At 45.9% G+C, this 18,315-nt stretch overlaps 1 protein-coding gene across 3 annotated transcripts in view; it reads right to left on the bottom strand.

Moving 5' to 3' along the window:
* Nucleotides 1–17,632, bottom strand: part of CBFA2T3 (CBFA2/RUNX1 partner transcriptional co-repressor 3) — a 53,676-nt gene extending 36,044 nt beyond the window's left edge. For 2 of the 3 annotated variants that reach the window (XM_073659180.1, XM_073659181.1), the window contains exon 1: nt 17,191–17,632. The gene's annotated coding sequence lies outside the window, so the exon portion shown is untranslated. The remainder of the gene's footprint in view (nt 1–17,190) is intronic. The other variant, XM_073659182.1, reaches the window with a different exon arrangement.
* Between the last annotated feature and the right edge of the window lie 683 nt (nt 17,633–18,315).

Consider the following 18,315-nt stretch of genomic DNA (forward strand, 5'->3'; position numbering starts at 1 on the left):
CTCTCAAGACATCTTAGATCTGGGGGAGAGTCGGGAGCCCCCATACACATTAGACTTTCAGCCTACACCAGCTTCAAGGAGACAAGGAGAACTTTTACCTTCTAAGTGCAACTTTTTTACCCAAATTTTCAGCCAGAAATTTGCTCCTAACAGTTGTCACCCACCTTTCCTCAGTTCTACTCAGGTCATAAGTGCTCTTAGACCTTGAACGAACAGCACCGTATATGCCAATAATGAGGACAATATGGGTCACAAAACCCAGAAAATACTACTCATCCAAAGATCAACTCAAAAGAGACCAGAGAGGACCACCCTACTAGAAGACTATTTTGGGTGGTCGTTCCCAAGAGGTTTCACTGTATTTATAAATAAATTGTAACTTGCTTCCTTACATATTTTTCCTTAATTCTTGCACTTCCTATGAGTTATCCTGGAGCTGTCACAGCCGGCTGAGCCTATCCATAGTAAAGCACCTAGCATGCCCTCTATTATAAACTTGCTGAGCATAATAACACCTTTAATACAGATCTGCACACGCTAATATCCCATCTGTTACAGATCTGCAGGAAGCAGTCAGCCACAGACACATCAAGAGTAATGCTGAGTGCATGGGCTACCGGAGGATAACAAACCACCTCCGAGCACAGATCGATACAGATCCGAGCACCAGACATTGGCAGGTTAATATCCCCCGGGTATCACAGCTGTATATCCTAATATATGCTCAAGTGTCCAGTGTGTAATAATAACGACAGCCCGCGCACCTCCTGAGATTTATACTTACCGTCCTTGAAGACGTCTTACGTCAATAGTCTATCGCAGATGTTTCCTACTTACTCCTATTTCTGGAAAAACTAGTGAATAACCAATATGACTGCCATGTAGATTTTATGATCTACTCTCCCCAAAAATACAATTCTGCTCCAACTATCTCAAGACACATGGAGATGAGGGTTTGAAGTCTTATATATTTGTCATGCAGAAGTCTGGGAAAGACAAAAGTTGCACAATTCTTTAAACAGTTTAAAATGTTGTGAACTGTGCAAAAAAGAAAATTAAAAAATTTTGCACAAATAATTTTTGAGACATTTTCGAAAACATCTAGATCACCAAAACCGGATCCATAATGGCAAACAGAATAAAAAAAAGTATAACAGATGAAACCAAGTAAAGTTAGCTTAGAAAGGGTGCAAATTAAATGATGAATAAAGCGTAAAGGAAAAAAAAACACTACTGGAATAAAAGTGCAAAGATATTGATGAATGGGGCTCTACGAACGTATAATCTCTCATCCGAGAGAATCCGGACAATTATGCTAATCACACTCTGATCATAGTGTGATCCGATTCTCTCGGATGAGGAGACGATGGAGAAAAAAAATTCTCCATCTTCTCCATTGTGTCCGTGAAAATCGGACTGCACTCAGATGTCATCGGAGTGCAGTCTGATTTTTTTTCACAGACTCATTGACTTGTATGGCTAAGTGCGACCAGATAATCGGATTCAACTTGGACATGCTGCGATTTTTTTCCTCTGATCGGCTCTGTCCGAGAAAAAAATCGGACATGTGCATGGCCCCATAGAATAACATTGGTCATAGTGTGATCCGATGTTTTGTCGGACCGAAAATATAGTCGTCTGCATGAGCTCTAATAGTTACCAATTTGCATTTAGCTATTAGAACATGCTAGGGGCAACAAAGCGCCTTGTCTGTCCTCAAATGAGGTCCCAAGTGTCCCATAAACAACATATATTACCTATTCCCAGGATAAAGGGTAAATGTATGATCACTGAGACTTCCTACTGATCCAGGGTACGGAGGTCCCAAAATTGCCTGTGTGAATGCAGTGGTAGTGAGCATGTGAATCACCAGTCCTGTGGTTGCACATGCTCACTACCGGTCCATTCACATTTTCTTGTGACTGGTGGGGTTCCCAATGATCAGACACCCAGCAATCATACATTTATCATCTACTCTGTCATTGAGTAATATATAGGTTTTTTTAATTGGACAACCTTTATAAAGAGAATCTGTCACGATTTTTTTGCTATGTAATCAGAGAGCAGTATAATGTAGGGGCAGAGACCCTGATTCCAGGGATGTGTCACTTACTCGGCTGCTTGCTGCAGTTCTGATAAAATCAATGCAGAATGCGGAGCTGTGTATAATCCCGCCCACACCACTGATTAGCTGCACACTGTGCATAGGCAGAAAGTTGCCAATCAGTGGTGGGGGCGGGGTTACGCAGAGTAGGAGGACGGGGAGGCACGAGACACCTAGTCCTGTAGTGATAATCTCCTGCTGATTTTATTGAAACTACAACACAGCCTAATAAGTGACACATCGCTGGAATCAGGGTCTCTGCCTCTACACCTACACAATGATCTTTAAGGGTGATCTTTAAAAAAATGCTAAATTAGTTAGGATTTTTGGGGTATAGTTATCAATATTCTCATCCACATCCTTGCTCCCCTTCTTTGTCATATCTTGGTATATGACTCCCCAGAAGGTCTTGGGTGGGGACAGTTTTCTGTCTCTTTAGGGCACAGGGGTCAGCGGTGTCCTGCACGTCTTCACCGACACCGCAGTGATAAACCCCTTTAATTTTAGAATATCGCACCTCAGCCATCAGTAGATCCTTTCTGCAGCACATCACATATCACCTTGTCTAATGAACAGTCTGCAGAGCATTCCACGACTCTTTGACAGACAGCCAAGATGGGGAAGGCGAGATAGAAAGCAATCTTCCCCAAGGCTAAGCCGAGACTCTTTTTTTTCTTGCCATAGGCATTTTTTTTTCCTGTTTCTTACAGAACTTCAGATGTACAATACAAAAAAATAATTGGCACGCTGCAAAAAAATCCTAGAAAGGAGGGCAGGGGTGCCACTTGTATAATAAAGCATGGTGTGCATGGAGTAGAAGTTTGCCGTCAGGTTGATATTTTAGCAGCCAAGTACAAAAAAAGTATCCCCAATAAATTACCGCTCCCTCGCCATCTGTTATCCCCATCTAATGAGCTGAGTGGCATCACTTTATCCCTGGCATTTGGGCAGGATAAATTTCTTATCTTGCGAGCGACTTCTTCCTTCCTTTTTTCCTCCGACCAGTGTGAACAAGCGCATAGAGTACGTTCCCAGGACACCTTTCCAGACAGTGTTGGACTGGGTTGGCAAAGGCCCACCAGTAACATTGATTCTTGGGGCCCACTGTTCAGCTACATGAAAAAATAACCTTACCCTAGTACACAAATTAACTTTTTCTTCTATGTAATATTAACTTGGCTAGCTTGTTTAATGAATGATTAGATTACCGTATATCTTTTTCATCAAATTTTGAATGAAGTGTAATAGCACTGCTCATCTACACTTCTTTAGAGGGGCGGCCTACCGGAGGATTCTCCTCTTCTCCGATGGGCCAGTCCAAGCCTGTTTCCAGATGTTGTGTTACAGTAGCAGGATGGGATATGAAACTTTACAAAATCTCATTCTGAGAAAATCCACATTGGAAATTCTCAGACACTTTGGATTTACCATGCTGAGGATTTCACAGGCAATTAATAATAATAATAATAATAATAATTTTTACTTCTATAGCGCCAAAATATTCTGCAGTACTTTACATTTTAGAGGGGACTTGTACAGACAATAAAAGACATTACAGAATAGCAAGAATAATAATAAAAATAATAATAATCACATAAATCAACAGATACCAGGAGGAGCGGGGACCCTGCTCGCAAGCTTACAATCTATGAGTTACAATGTAATAGATAAATCAGGTTGCAAATCTGCAGCAGATAAGTGTCATGTGGACGTTTGTAAGTAGACCTTTTATAGTGCATAGTATTATAAGGTTTCTCTAGAGCTGACCAAAAACAGCACCACTTTTTTTCACTGGCTGTTTTTGGTATTGCAGGTTTAATAAATGCAAAACTGGAGCTGTTTTTGGAAGACACCATTCATATTTTTTTTCCAAATCGTTACAATTAAATGATAATTTTTGATGGATTAGATGAATCTCCTCATCTACAAACAAGAATTTGCAGGGTCTGTTTGGCGTATGAGTCAAATGTATCCATAAGGCTCCATTTACCCGATGGAGGCCAAGAGAGTGTTCTTTTGGCCTCCTTTTTTTCTGACCTTGTGGAACAGGTTACCCTGCTTAAAGGGACTATGTCAGCACAAAATGACTGTTCAAACCAAGCCCAGATGCATGGTGCACGCGTGGCGGAGCAGTTCAGTGCATGTTTCCATCTGTTTTCCATCTATCTCCACTAGAGATGAGCGGATCGATTCGTGGGCTACTTCGGTAGCGTCCAGGTCAGTGGTACCTGCCGGCTAGACAGGAGGCTCTCGAGTCTCTTACCTTGTGGTGTCCTTGGAGTGGCTTTTGATCGTGGCTTCTGGCGCGGCACAGGTGACATTGCGCCGGCCCTGCCACACCGGGGATGCCGGAAGGTAAGAGATTCGTGGGACTCCCATCCGGATACTGGAGCAGAATTGATCTGTTCATCTCTACTCTCCACCCCAATTTTCCTTGATTGAGAGCTCTGGCTTTATAGCCATCAGAAGAGGTTGAAGATAGGTGTAAAACAAGTAGGTAAGAAGCTCAACTCAACAGCTCGGCTGTATCAAGACCCTGTGCTTGGTTTGAACAGTCATTTTGCGTTGATAGACTTTCTTTAACAAACCCAAAACACCACTCACATAAAATACTTTGTGTTCTTGGTCCACAGAACTACCCCGCCTATAATCTGCAAGCAAGTATTTGTCTCGATGCAATGTTAGGAGCTATAGTCCCTTCCCAGCTGGAGGACCTGGGGTTGAATACACCCGATTAAAAGTGTTATGTTGCACTGAGCGGTATACTGCACGGCTGCGTCTTGGCACCTCCACACCCATCTGTCAGGGTATAAATGATAATCACCCCTCCTTCTCCCAAAAACCAAGTTGCGCGGACTTCTGCCAGACAATATAAATGACAGTCTGATGATCTTTGGGTTTTGTGTTCTAATTGTCCCAGGGCGTCTTGATGGCGCTGGTTGTCAGGCATGTCACACTAGGCCTGTCACTCACGCGCTTCACTTTTGTTTATATAAACAGGTGAATTGTTTGATGCCACAATTAAAACCATCTGCCATGCAAATGACTGCCAATTAACTCATCCTGTTTTAATTACCCTGATAATTGAACTCAATGTGTGGAGAGAATCACAGAGAAATACTAAGTGGTCATAAGGTTCAAAACACCCCCCCAAAAAAAAGCCGAACACGGACCACTTAATATTTAACTCGATGCCTTTGTGGAGCTGTGACATGGACGCTGGACTGGCGCCAACTGTTAATCTGCGATTATTTAATTGTACACATGTATTTAATCGCGGTAGACGACAACAGAAAATACCGATCCTAAAAGGAAGTCGGTCAAAAATAAAGTTGCTTAATTAAAAAGTATCAGTATGACTAATGGATTGTTTCTGGATTTAACCCGTCCCTTTGTTACAAAGCAGAATAATATATAATTTTCAGTAGAACTAATTTATTCCCTTTAATATCTGATTTTTCTAGGCTTAAGAGTCCGGGAGGCGGTCCCACATATAAAAATAACTGTCAACCATTGAGTAGGACCGCCCACCGGACTCCTAAACCACAAAGTTATAATTCATCTTTTCCTACAGAACAATATATCAATCTGTTCAGCTCTTCTTGCTTTATAATATTCTGCTTGGAGATTTATTATTATTCCAGGTTACCTTTAAGAGACGATAAGATTGGTATAACTTGTAATTTATTGATCTGAATCCCTGCTCTTTTTTTATTTTATACATATGTAGCACCCTGAGGATTCGGCTGCTACAGGGGTATTGCACCTCAACCCAGAGGTGTGATATTCCACTCCCGGGTAAGGATGGAGTGTGGAACTGAGCTCGGTAGGCTGCATGCACTACATACATCCCATTTCCGAGGAACAGGCCGACGGTACTCCCACTTAGAAATGTGCAGGTACGACCGAGTCTGTTCCTGGCTGGAGTGGGAGGGGGGTGGTACATCCCATGTAGTGTAGGGGCAGATAGGGGGAGCAGCCTGGGTAAAGATAGGAGCTCATTGGGTGCTGGTCACCTGAGCTCACACATAGAGGGTGTATATAAGGTGGGCACCAACTAAGATCAGGGTCAGACGCAGAGAGTCAGATGCAGAGAGGATCAGCTGCAGAAAACAAGTTAGGAGAGGAGAGAAGAAAGACCAAGACCCAGAGTGAGAGAGGAGAAAAGAGAAAGACCCAGAGCACAGAAGAGAAGGGACCCAAGAACCCAAATCAGAGCACCGGGTGAGGAGTCAGCATCAGGGTACCGGAACCCAAGCTGGTGGGGGTAAAAACAATCCCCAGCCAGAGACCGGAGACCGTGGGCAGTGTCTGTCACGGTCACCCACCACATTCACCCCGAAGGCACACCACATGAAGGGTCAGGGAACCCAGGGCCAAGGGTGTCCCAACAGAAGGCCCGAGGGAGCTGGACCTAGGTGGATCACTGGTGGGGACGGCTGAAGAAAGGACAGAGGGAGAGCTCAGGGCCACGCTCCGGACTTGTTTGGGGGTTGGCTGGATCCAGGACCTGGTGGACGCAGCACGGCTCGGGTGGTCACTAGCAGCTGGAGTGACCAGTACAACATCTGCAGTAAGTAAACACCCTTAACTGCACAACCCGACTCTGTCTTCACTGCCGTCTGCACTACACCACCACAACCCCCATCCTCTGCGCCTGTCCCCTCTGAGGCTATACCCCTCCCGTTGGGGGTTATCCCACCAAGCTGCGCACCCACCATCAGCCTCAGCGGACCCTGCTGCAGCGTCGGCCACAGTGACCGCATCACAACGGGTGGCGTAGTCGACACAAAAGAACTTTAGTAACATCTGTAGAACTGCCACATCACACTGAGCTTGACGCCCTGGGCACGGGACCGGGTCACAGCCGCTCGGAGACTACAACCCCCCATCTGATCCGGTGCCGGGTATTCCCCTCAAAAAGGAATATGTCCCAGGGGGCGCGTCAACTTTGGCGTAGTCGGCAGGATTACGTGCCCGCAACACCCGGGTACTGCGTGCCTGAAGAAAAGTGCAAGTTTACCTCAGAAAGAAGTCTCCCGCCGGTTCCGGAGGGTCCACGCCATCGGACCCCATCACAAGTCGTTTCCCGCCGATTGTCCGCCATTTCCAACTTGTTCCCGCCATCTGCAGAGTTTCCCGCCACTGGGCGACGCTTCCCGCCAAAACCGCAGATTTCCCGCCTTGGAAGAGCAGCGGACGCCATTATGGGCGTGCCAAAGGAGGGCAAGAGGCCACCTCCCATCGTGGGCCGGGACAGAAAATGGCGCCAAAAGTGGAAACCGCCCCCACCAACAGAGACTGTGATGCTGGAGGTGTCTGTCAGCGTGAAAGAACTACCCCTGGAGCTGACAGTCACCGAGTTGCCCCGGGACCGCCCTCGAAGTGGGAGGAGACGAAAGGAGAGAACAAAGATGGGTGCCGCTTGGAGCAGTCTGGAGCGAGCGCACCCGGAGGCAGGAAGCCTGGAGAGGAGCAGCAGAAAAGCTCACCCGGAGATGTCCAGAGAGCAGAGCAGCACCGGCCCGCTGGCCAGGAGCCTGCTGGAAGAAGAGCAGAGCAGCACCGACCCGTTGGTCAGGAGCCTGCTGGACACCACGACCCCACTAGGCCTAGTGGAGGTCCTTGCACAGCTCCCCCGAGACCGGGAGTGTGCGCAGACTGCCCTGGAGGGCCTCGCACGGAGGATGGCCCGGGTACAGCGCGAGATATTGGCGGAATGGAGCCGGGAGATGGCCCAGCAAGCTGAAACCAAGACGCAAGCTGAAACCAAGACCCGGAGCACGCCAGCCGAGATGAGGAAGGAGACCGCCTCTGAGGATGGCGCGGGAGGACCCAAGGCCAGAGACGGCGCCGAGAAGGGAGCCGAACGCATGGAGGCAGGTAAAGGGGACGCCTATACCCCAAGCCGTGACACCGCTTACCTGCCCCAGCTCCCCGTCGCAGAGCCCGAAAGTTCCCCTGCTGTGCCCGAAAACGCCATGTCACCGACGCAGACTAGGCCCCAACCGGAAGCCGCCGCCGCGACCCCTGTGACGTCACGCGCCTCGACCCGGGGCGTGACAAAGCAGGAAATACCACCAGCCTGGTCGCAAGGCCTAGTACCCCCGGGCGCCGAATCACCAACAGCGCCCCCTACCTCCGCGGAGCCTCCGGCCTGGCCGCAAGGCCAGGTAGCCCAGGGCGCCGCCGTCCTAACGGTGCCCTTTACCTTCCAGGTGCCCCAGGCCTGGCCGCAAGGCCTGGGCAACCCGGGCGCCACCACCACCGCGCCCGCGCCCATAAGACCAAGAGTGCCGCATCTGGGAGAGGACCTGTTTGCCCAGCATACGTGCCCGAACGGGTCTGAAACTGAAACTGTCCATAAAGAAAGAGCAGGAGGACGCCGTCGTTAAGTACAGCAGAATAGAGACTGTATATAGTTGCCCGTCGGGGCACAGTGAACCGTTGCTGCTAAAATAGTCCCCGTTGGGACCAGTGAACTGTTTACCCGTTAACCCCTTCATCCTACAGGCTGAGGACTGTGAGCAGCCATTCCCTTCCCTCTACCTGGCCGAGGACTGAGAGCGGCCAACTTCCCCTGTAAATAGTTGCGCGTCCTAAAGCGCCCCCTACCGGTTTTATAGAAAACCAGATTTTCTAAGAGACTGTCGCACTTTTCCCGGACACACGGTGCACAGTGTCCGGAGGAGGAACCGGAAACAGGAGACGACGAGAAAGTTTTATCTGCTAAGATATGTTATTTATATAATGTTTTTTATATGTTTTATATGTTTATATGAAAAAATTTTGTATGTTTTGGTGTTTTTGTCTTTACAGCCCGAGGACGTGCTGTGATTTACCAGGGGGGAATGTAGCACCCTGAGGATTCGGCTGCTACAGGGGTATTGCACCTCAACCCAGAGGTGTGATATTCCACTCCCGGGTAAGGATGGAGTGTGGAACTGAGCTCGGTAGGCTGCATGCACTACATACATCCCATTTCCGAGGAACAGGCCGACGGTACTCCCACTTAGAAATGTGCAGGTACGACCGAGTCTGTTCCTGGCTGGAGTGGGAGGGGGGTGGTACATCCCATGTAGTGTAGGGGCAGATAGGGGGAGCAGCCTGGGTAAAGATAGGAGCTCATTGGGTGCTGGTCACCTGAGCTCACACATAGAGGGTGTATATAAGGTGGGCACCAACTAAGATCAGGGTCAGACGCAGAGAGTCAGATGCAGAGAGGATCAGCTGCAGAAAACAAGTTAGGAGAGGAGAGAAGAAAGACCAAGACCCAGAGTGAGAGAGGAGAAAAGAGAAAGACCCAGAGCACAGAAGAGAAGGGACCCAAGAACCCAAATCAGAGCACCGGGTGAGGAGTCAGCATCAGGGTACCGGAACCCAAGCTGGTGGGGGTAAAAACAATCCCCAGCCAGAGACCGGAGACCGTGGGCAGTGTCTGTCACGGTCACCCACCACATTCACCCCGAAGGCACACCACATGAAGGGTCAGGGAACCCAGGGCCAAGGGTGTCCCAACAGAAGGCCCGAGGGAGCTGGACCTAGGTGGATCACTGGTGGGGACGGCTGAAGAAAGGACAGAGGGAGAGCTCAGGGCCACGCTCCGGACTTGTTTGGGGGTTGGCTGGATCCAGGACCTGGTGGACGCAGCACGGCTCGGGTGGTCACTAGCAGCTGGAGTGACCAGTACAACATCTGCAGTAAGTAAACACCCTTAACTGCACAACCCGACTCTGTCTTCACTGCCGTCTGCACTACACCACCACAACCCCCATCCTCTGCGCCTGTCCCCTCTGAGGCTATACCCCTCCCGTTGGGGGTTATCCCACCAAGCTGCGCACCCACCATCAGCCTCAGCGGACCCTGCTGCAGCGGCGGCCACAGTGACCGCATCACAACGGGTGGCGTAGTCGACACAAAAGAACTTTAGTAACATCTGTAGAACTGCCACATCACACTGAGCTTGACGCCCTGGGCACGGGACCGGGTCACAGCCGCTCGGAGACTACAACCCCCCATCTGATCCGGTGCCGGGTATTCCCCTCAAAAAGGAATATGTCCCAGGGGGCGCGTCACATACATATAGCTTGAACTGTTCAGCCACGGTATTACCTACGTTTGTACACAGTATTTCAGGCAGAAGTATGCAAATGAGCTAGTTTGCATACTTTTTCTCCCATGGAGCATTGCATGTAAGACTCCATACTCAACTGGTCTCTGTAAGGGAAGAATCAGACTGACGTATAATCGGATGGGTATCGGAACGCAGTTCATGGACTGGCCGGCAGCTCTCCCTACCATAGAGTGACATCATGTATTTCTATGCAGCTGTCATGTTCGGGTAGGTAGAGCCGCCGGCCATTCCGTGCACTGTGTTCCGATCTCCGTCCGATTTATACGTCCGTCTGATTCTTCCAGCACTTCCCCCAATGTAGGCAGAAGTATATACTGAACTGTATGTAGAGCAGTAAATAGATTTTTATACGGTGATTAGAATATGTTGAACTTTTCTAAAAATTAAAAATACTGAAGTAACACAAGTGGCACAGCGTTGATGCCAGCGCCTGGGGGCAAGTATTATCCACTCCCTAACCTGTGGACCATTAACTGTCCCTGAGTCCCTTCCACTAGGTCAGTATTTGAACCCCTTTATTCCCCAAACACATGTATTTTAAGAAAATACTGATGTAATTAAAATAGGGCTACATTCACATATCCAAATATTCCGGAATTCATGTGCAAAAAGTATTTTAACAAAATTGATAATTATGGGGTCCTTTGGGTTCCGTTTTGTGCCAGTTTATAAAATGAAAAAGTCCTTCATTGAGGACTTTTTTTTTCCTATCTGAAAACTGACACAAAATGGGACCCAGAGAGACCACCCAAAAAAATCAGTGGGGCCCCTTTGCTTTTGTTTCCATCATTAGTGCAACAGATCGTTTGCACATGAATTCCACGTGTTTCTTTAAACAGAACAGACAAACGGAATGTTGGCCCCGACGCCTCCATACCCACATCTCTAATCATCGTCATCCTCCTGCCCTTCAGCCTGCCTGCATAGATATGCAGAGCACACCGATGATTAGCTGCTCTACACATGAACACTCAGTGTGGCCTGCGTTTATTCCCCCGACCGAGCTTACACCAGTATACCCCGGGTACAGCGCCCCCCGTCCAGTAAATATTGTCTTCAGTCTTCACTTAGTCTTTATTCACTAAGACTTGCGCAGACTGTCATACAGTAACTCTATTTCTGCCTATTCAGAGCGCATCATTCAATATGATTCATTATAGTGAGAGCTTTGTCATTTTGGTCACTGTCTATGTAGAGCGCAGCAGCCTATGCGAGGCCCATTATACTATGTGGAGGACTATGCGGGGCCCATTATACTATGTGGAGGACTATGCGGGACCCATTATACTATGTGGAGGACTGTGGGGCCCATGATACTATGTGGAGGACTGTGGGGCCCATTATACTATGTGGAGGACTATGTGGGGCCATTATACTGTATGGAGGACTATGTGGGGCCCATTATACTGTATGGAGAACTATGTGGGGCCATTATACTGTATGGAAGACTATGTGGGGCCCATTATTATGTATGGAGGACTATGCGGGCCCATTATACTGTATGGAGGACTATGTGGGGCCCATTATACTGTATGGAGGACTATGTGGGGCCCATTATACTATGTGGAGGACTATGTGGGGCCCATTATTCCGTATGTAGAACTATGTGGGGCCCATTATTCTGTATGGAGGACTATGCGGGGCCATTATACTGTATGGAGGACTATGTGGGGCCCATTATACTGTATGGAGGACTATGCGGGGCCCATTATACTATGTGGAGGACTGTGAATAGATATTAAGGTTGGCCCGCGACTTTGTCCAAGTTTTTTATTTTGGCCCTCTCATGTATCTGAGTTTGACATCCCTGCCCTAGAGGCTGATCCTGCTATCCAGGATCCTTTTGACCATGGGGGGGATTTTTTACCCCCTCAGAATTTGTGCTTCCCCACACTAAGCCAATGAGTAACACTACACAGTAACAGATCAATCGTATTGACTAAGCTCTGCCATTGACCAATTTTCTGTCCAAATGAGCCCAGATGAAGGATATAGGAAATAAATCCATTTTTGCAACCTATAGACTCAGGATCAATGAGGATCTAGATTCCAATTTACTAAACTTGACCAACTTTCAACATCTTAAACCCAACACAACAATGAAACGGTGAAAACAAGACCTTGCAATGTTAGCAATCTGGAGAAAGGCACCATGTTACAGATCCTGTCAGTGTTACTTGGCATACGTCCGGCTGAAGCATTGAGGGGGTTGAGGTGTCTCTGCACGCTGGGTGCGAGGATGATCGCGTGGCACAGATAGCACACTGTTTGCACAGAAACAGAAGGGCTGGCGCTGATTGCTATCACGGCGTGTGGATGGCATTGTGCCACCCCTGACAAACCTTGGCGAGAAGAAGAACGCTTAGAACTGGTACGGTATAAATCATAGTGCCCTTGTCAATTATTCGGGATGAGATGTGAACAGAATCTTACTGAGCAACATTGGGCCCACCAGAGATCTTGATCTCACCTTTCATCTATAAAGAGCCCCATAGCGGCTGCAAAGTCTGAGAAGCTAGGGCCCACCGGAGGATTCTCCGGTTGTCAGGTGGTCCAGTCCAACCCTGGATGTGAATCTATATGGTATATATCAGCACAAATCCCCGGATCCAGGTAGATATTGGTGCCAGTGACTTCATAAGAACGAAGAGCTCCACAATATATATATATATATATGCATGTGTGTGTTTGTATACTATATATATTCAATGGTTGCCATGTATGACATGGAAATGCTTTCATCTGCAAAATCCCTATAGAAGGAGAAGACTGATTGGCTGATTTATTTTGTATTTGTGCTTTTTTGTCTATTTTTGGTGTTTTTCACCTGTTTTTACACTTGCACTTAATTCTTCTTTAAATTTACGACCTGCTTAAACTCTATTTTACATGTGTTCGTCTTTTTTGTGAGCGGTGTTTGGCACTTCCAGATATTTTCGGCTAATTCATCATTGGTGACTTTTCAAAAAGTCGCAAAACTTTTGTGCAAATGTACTCCACTTCCCTCCCACCTATCCCAAGAAATTGTTTTTGTACATATCAATTTTTTGAGACATTTTGTAAAATCGGGCTTCAAAAATAAAGACCTTTTTTTTTACTTTGCCAAAAAATTCATGAACTATTTGTACCATTTCAAAGAGTTAAGACACAAAAACAGCAACGAATACTAAAAGTCCAAAAAGTGACTTGATTAAAATGTCAAATGATAAATTGGGGTCTGATAGGATTGGCAAGGATCTTAATAAAATCTGGAGGAGGACACAAACTGTTAGATTATTGGAGGAAAGTCTTTTTATCTGTGCCATCCTGAGAGCAAGTGGGTTGCCCATCTCCTACCTCTTAAATATCATTAAATCTAAGTGGATTCCAAATATTCCAATCATGAGATCCAGAAGAAGCCCTGCCCTGCGAAACAGGGAACTGTGTCATGTGATGATTCTTGGCTCTGCTGATTGGCTGTGAGCGCCCACAAAGGGGAGGTGCTTATTACCATCCATCCCCTTACCACCCTTTAAAAAATTTTTTTTTAGAAAATTTGCAATTTGCTCCTTTGACATAGATTGTAGTGATCAAGCACGCAGTCACGTAAGAGATGGTGTAACGTGTTCCTGCGCCGATGAGTATAATAACCGTTATAACATCTGGAACATATCCCGCTGCATATAATTATTGAGCCATTGTTTTAATTAGTCGTTAAATTAGCTACGGCATCCATGAACCCGTAAGAGTCAGTTTTCCCGTTAGAACTTGGCAGGACGTCTCTTCCTGTGGGACTCTCGTGATCTCATCAGTATCACAAAGGAAGTGTGATATCAGAGGGCGAATTATGGAAAATTGGGTCAATTTTATTCACCTCCCCCCCCCCGAGAAAATAAAATTAAACAGGCATGAAAGAGGAAAAAAAAACCTCTCCCCCCGACTGCAGTTTGTTTGTTTTTAAAAATAATCTGTTCTTTACTCACCCTCCTCTGGTCCAGCGCTTAGTCTCCGCCGCTGCTCCCTGGTGTCTTTATCTATGCCGGCAACTTGAGCAGAACTGATTGTCAATGTGACATCAGCACTGCAGACAATAACAGACACCAGGAGCAGCAGCTGAGACTCAGTGCTGGACCTGGGCAGGGTGAATAAAGCACAGTTTTTGTTTTTTTTTTAAAACTAACTGCAGCCAGTCGGGCATATGATTTCAGAAACTGGAAAATCCATCTTCCCATTCATTGTTATTGGCAATGGCCAGTCAAGTAAAGGACACGACCGGTCAGTAGAAAAAGTCGGAAGATGCAGATCCATGGGGTTCCAGCTTATGGGACCCACACAATCACTTTTACATTGAAGGCTTTTCCTTAGGATAGGCCATCAACATCTGATTGGTGGAGGTGCGCCCCCCGGACTACCGCCAATCAGCTGTTCCCAGGGCTGGCGACTGAATGTGGTCAGTTACGTCATAGTGGCCATGGCCGGGTACTGCACACCTGCCCCCCATTGACTCGAATAGGGGAAAGGGAGCAGGAGAACAGATATAATTCTGCATAAAAACATATATATATATATGTATATGTATATGTATATATATATATATATATATATATGTATATACACACATATTCATATATATGCCACTCAGGATCTGTAGTAATGGGTGACAACTGCTATGCAATAGTAATGGCTTGCACAACGGGTTGTCAGCTTTGGAAATCCAGGCTAATATACAAGTAAGAGGATGACGCACAGACATACATTTTAGGTAAGTAGAATCATAAAGACATAAATGTTAATTACATAATTAGAATTTTACACCCCTACAAAGCACAAATACATAAATTCCTCTAAGCCTCCACCTCCTCTTGTTGCTACAGATAAAAGTGAAGCAAGTTACCCTCCATATTATGTAACAAAGCCAACATGCCACAATTTCTCCATTGTGATGCCGCAGCTATAATGCAGCAATCAACTGAACACTGGCAGAGGGGAATAAACTCATCTATGCAGATGTAGCAGTGCCGAGTTCATCATGTGGCGCAACCCACTGCGCTGTAGCTTTACATAGGACTGCAGGTGCAATATAATGGCGGGCAAACGTTGCAATCCAATAAGTGTTACAAAACAAGTTCAGATCTGCGACATCTATAAAACTCATGCAAATGGAGCCCTGATTCAGTTCTTCTATGCACTTTTTGCTTCAATATCTGAAATATTAGTAGTAAGATCCAGTGCGTAGATGAACGGTCGCAAAGTACGCTCTATACGCCATAGATATAATACGCTTTTTGGATGCTGGCGCTTCGTAAGTCGCTGTGAAAAGTCTAGAATTTTAGTGCTTGTAGTGATTTGCATTTACTAAAGAAATTTTACAAAATAGATAGATAGATAGAAGGATAAAGAGATAGATAGATAGATAGATTAAAAAAAATCAATAGGTGGATGGATGGATCTATGGATGGATGGATAAATAGATAGATAGATGATAGAAAGAAAAATCGATAGATAGAAAGATCGATGGATAGAGAGATAGATGGATTGAAAGATAGATGGAAAGACAGATGGATGGATAGATGATAGAAATAAAAATTGATAGAAAAATAGATAATTGAAAGAAAAATCGATAGATAGAAAGATCGATGGATGGATAGATAGATAAGTAGATGGGTGGATGGATCTATGGATGGATAGATATACATGTAGATAATTATCTTCCATTACTAAAGAAACGCCCCCTGTAGACATAAACATAAAAGCATATACCTATGGAGAACAGTCATGAACTAAAATCCACCGTTATGTGCATAGATGCCTTTAAGGGGGTCTAGGACTTTAAAGCCTCCCTGCTGTCACCAGCCAGGTGTCAGGGTCCTCTGGTACATGGTGGGCTCTGTGTCACTCTGGGTGACAGACGGATTCTGCAAACAATACCCAGGCAGTGCTTAGAAGAAGATTACATCTTGTATTGTTTGGGAGATGACAAGGCTTACCAAACAGTCCATGAAACATCCTCCTCTCCTGATGGATCTTGGAAGCCCTCCATCCCCAGACTCCACCAAGAGACATGCTTCCTTGTAATAAATATAGGATTCGATTGTAAGCTCCCCAGACAGATCTCCCCCGAATGCTTTATAGCCAGAGTTTTTTTTTTTAATTCACTTTCCCTGGTAACTTCACACAGAACATCTCTGGATTTTCTCTAAAATAATTTCCGAGTCTGGAAGCTGTTGGAGCTGGGGGACCTGATCCACCCCACATTCATTGTTTCATGTTTTTATGGGAAATGCTAAATATTCTCCGCCAGCAAAATATTATAGAAGAATATTTACAAAACACAATAATGATTGTTTACATTTAGTAAAATAAGAAATTGAGGAAATGAGAACACAAGGACAACAAGGTAAGAAAGGTGACACTCCATGTCCTGTATAGGGTCCTCTGTGAGTGCCAGCATGGCAGAGGGCAATAATAGAGGAAAAGTCATGGTAAATGGGATGCCAGAAGGGCAAGTGGAGATCAGAGAGCAAATGGGGTCTGCCCAGTCCAGATAGATAATAGATGATAGACAGATAGATAGAGACATGGATGGATAGATAGATAGATAATATATAAATAGATAGATAATCGTAATAGACAGATAATAGTAATAGATAAATATGAGATAGATAATAGATAGATAGATAGATAGATAGATAGATAGATAGATACATGAGTGGATAGACAGATAGATATAGATAGATAATATATAGATAGATAATAGATAGAAGGATGGATAGATAGATAGAAGGATAGATAGATAGATAGATAGATAGATAGATACATGAGTGGATAGACAGATAGATATAGATAGATAGATAATATATAGATAGATAGTAGATAGAAGGATAGATAGATAGATATGAGATAGATGATAGATAATAGATAGAAGGATAGATATGAGATAGATGATAGGTCCATGTCCCATCAGGTCACTCACCTTTCCCAGGATCAGACTGGAGCTGGAGGTTACAGATCACTGGGCACAATGCTGGGTCCAGGCAGAGGTGGCTGCAGCATGTCACATCCTGGGCTCCCCCATCCCAGCCTAGAGGTGCCTGTCACAGGCAATGTCCCCAGAGTCTCCTTGCACAATGTACAGAGCTGTCCCTGCAGTTGGTGGCTATCACCTTCCTTTCTGGCCACTTTGCAATCTTTGTTGCTTGTGCTTCCTTCTTTCTTTTTGTTGCTGTTGTTACTTAGATGCCTGAGTGACAGTGTTGCCCCCTGCAATCCCAGATCAGGGTGTCCAGAGTGTTGGGGTCCTGCTCCTGTCCGGCTGCAGCATGTCCCGTTGGCTTTGCAGAGCTGGGTGCCCTGATGCCTCCTCCTTGCTTGGCTCTCAGCCTCACACTGCCGCTGCTGCTCCTCTGCTTCTCAGCTGAGATGCACAGGCTGCAGTATCCTGAACAGCCTGCAGAGGGAGCTGAGCTCCTTTCTCTGCTTTGTTAACCCTCTCCTGCCCTGTACACAGCAGGCACAGTCTTTCCTTTAGAGGGGAGGTATCAGTAGGTTTGTCCCAGGTCAGGTTTGTCTGTTTGGGTGCAGCACATGCTTAGTTGTCCATATATATTTCAGAACATGAAAGCAACATGTCATGATATCCATCATCGTGCACAGCAGATCTAGAGACTATAGATAGCTCTGATTCCCTAAAATGTGGCAGCTGCTAAGGCTTTAAAGGTTGCACATATGGACTGGCAGGGTAATCCTAAGAGAGCACCACCATGCCTGCAAACTAAGCCGGGCAGTATGTGCAATGCCGTCATACCAACTTGTCATATGTGATAACGCCGGGCATCGGACTAGAGCGCCATGATACTAGGCCACTGAGAACCTAAAATGCCCGAAATGTGACCGGTACCGACCGACTATCTATGCAAGCAAATACCCAATGGTCCTTTAGTTGATAATCTGCGATGATAGTTTGATGCGTCTTTTTTTTTTTTGCAAAAATTTTACTTTTTTGTGTGTTTTTCACTACAAAAATTTCTGTGGTCAGAATTCGGCTGTGATTCATTCGGAAAATATAAAACGCTCTGCAAATAGTGCATTTTTGTGGCAT

The sequence above is a fragment of the Phyllobates terribilis genome, unplaced genomic scaffold (assembly GCF_046119375.1).
Source record: "Phyllobates terribilis strain yellow unplaced genomic scaffold, ASM4611937v1 Scaffold_13__5_contigs__length_258822181, whole genome shotgun sequence".
NCBI classification, from domain to species: Eukaryota; Metazoa; Chordata; class Amphibia; order Anura; family Dendrobatidae; genus Phyllobates; species Phyllobates terribilis.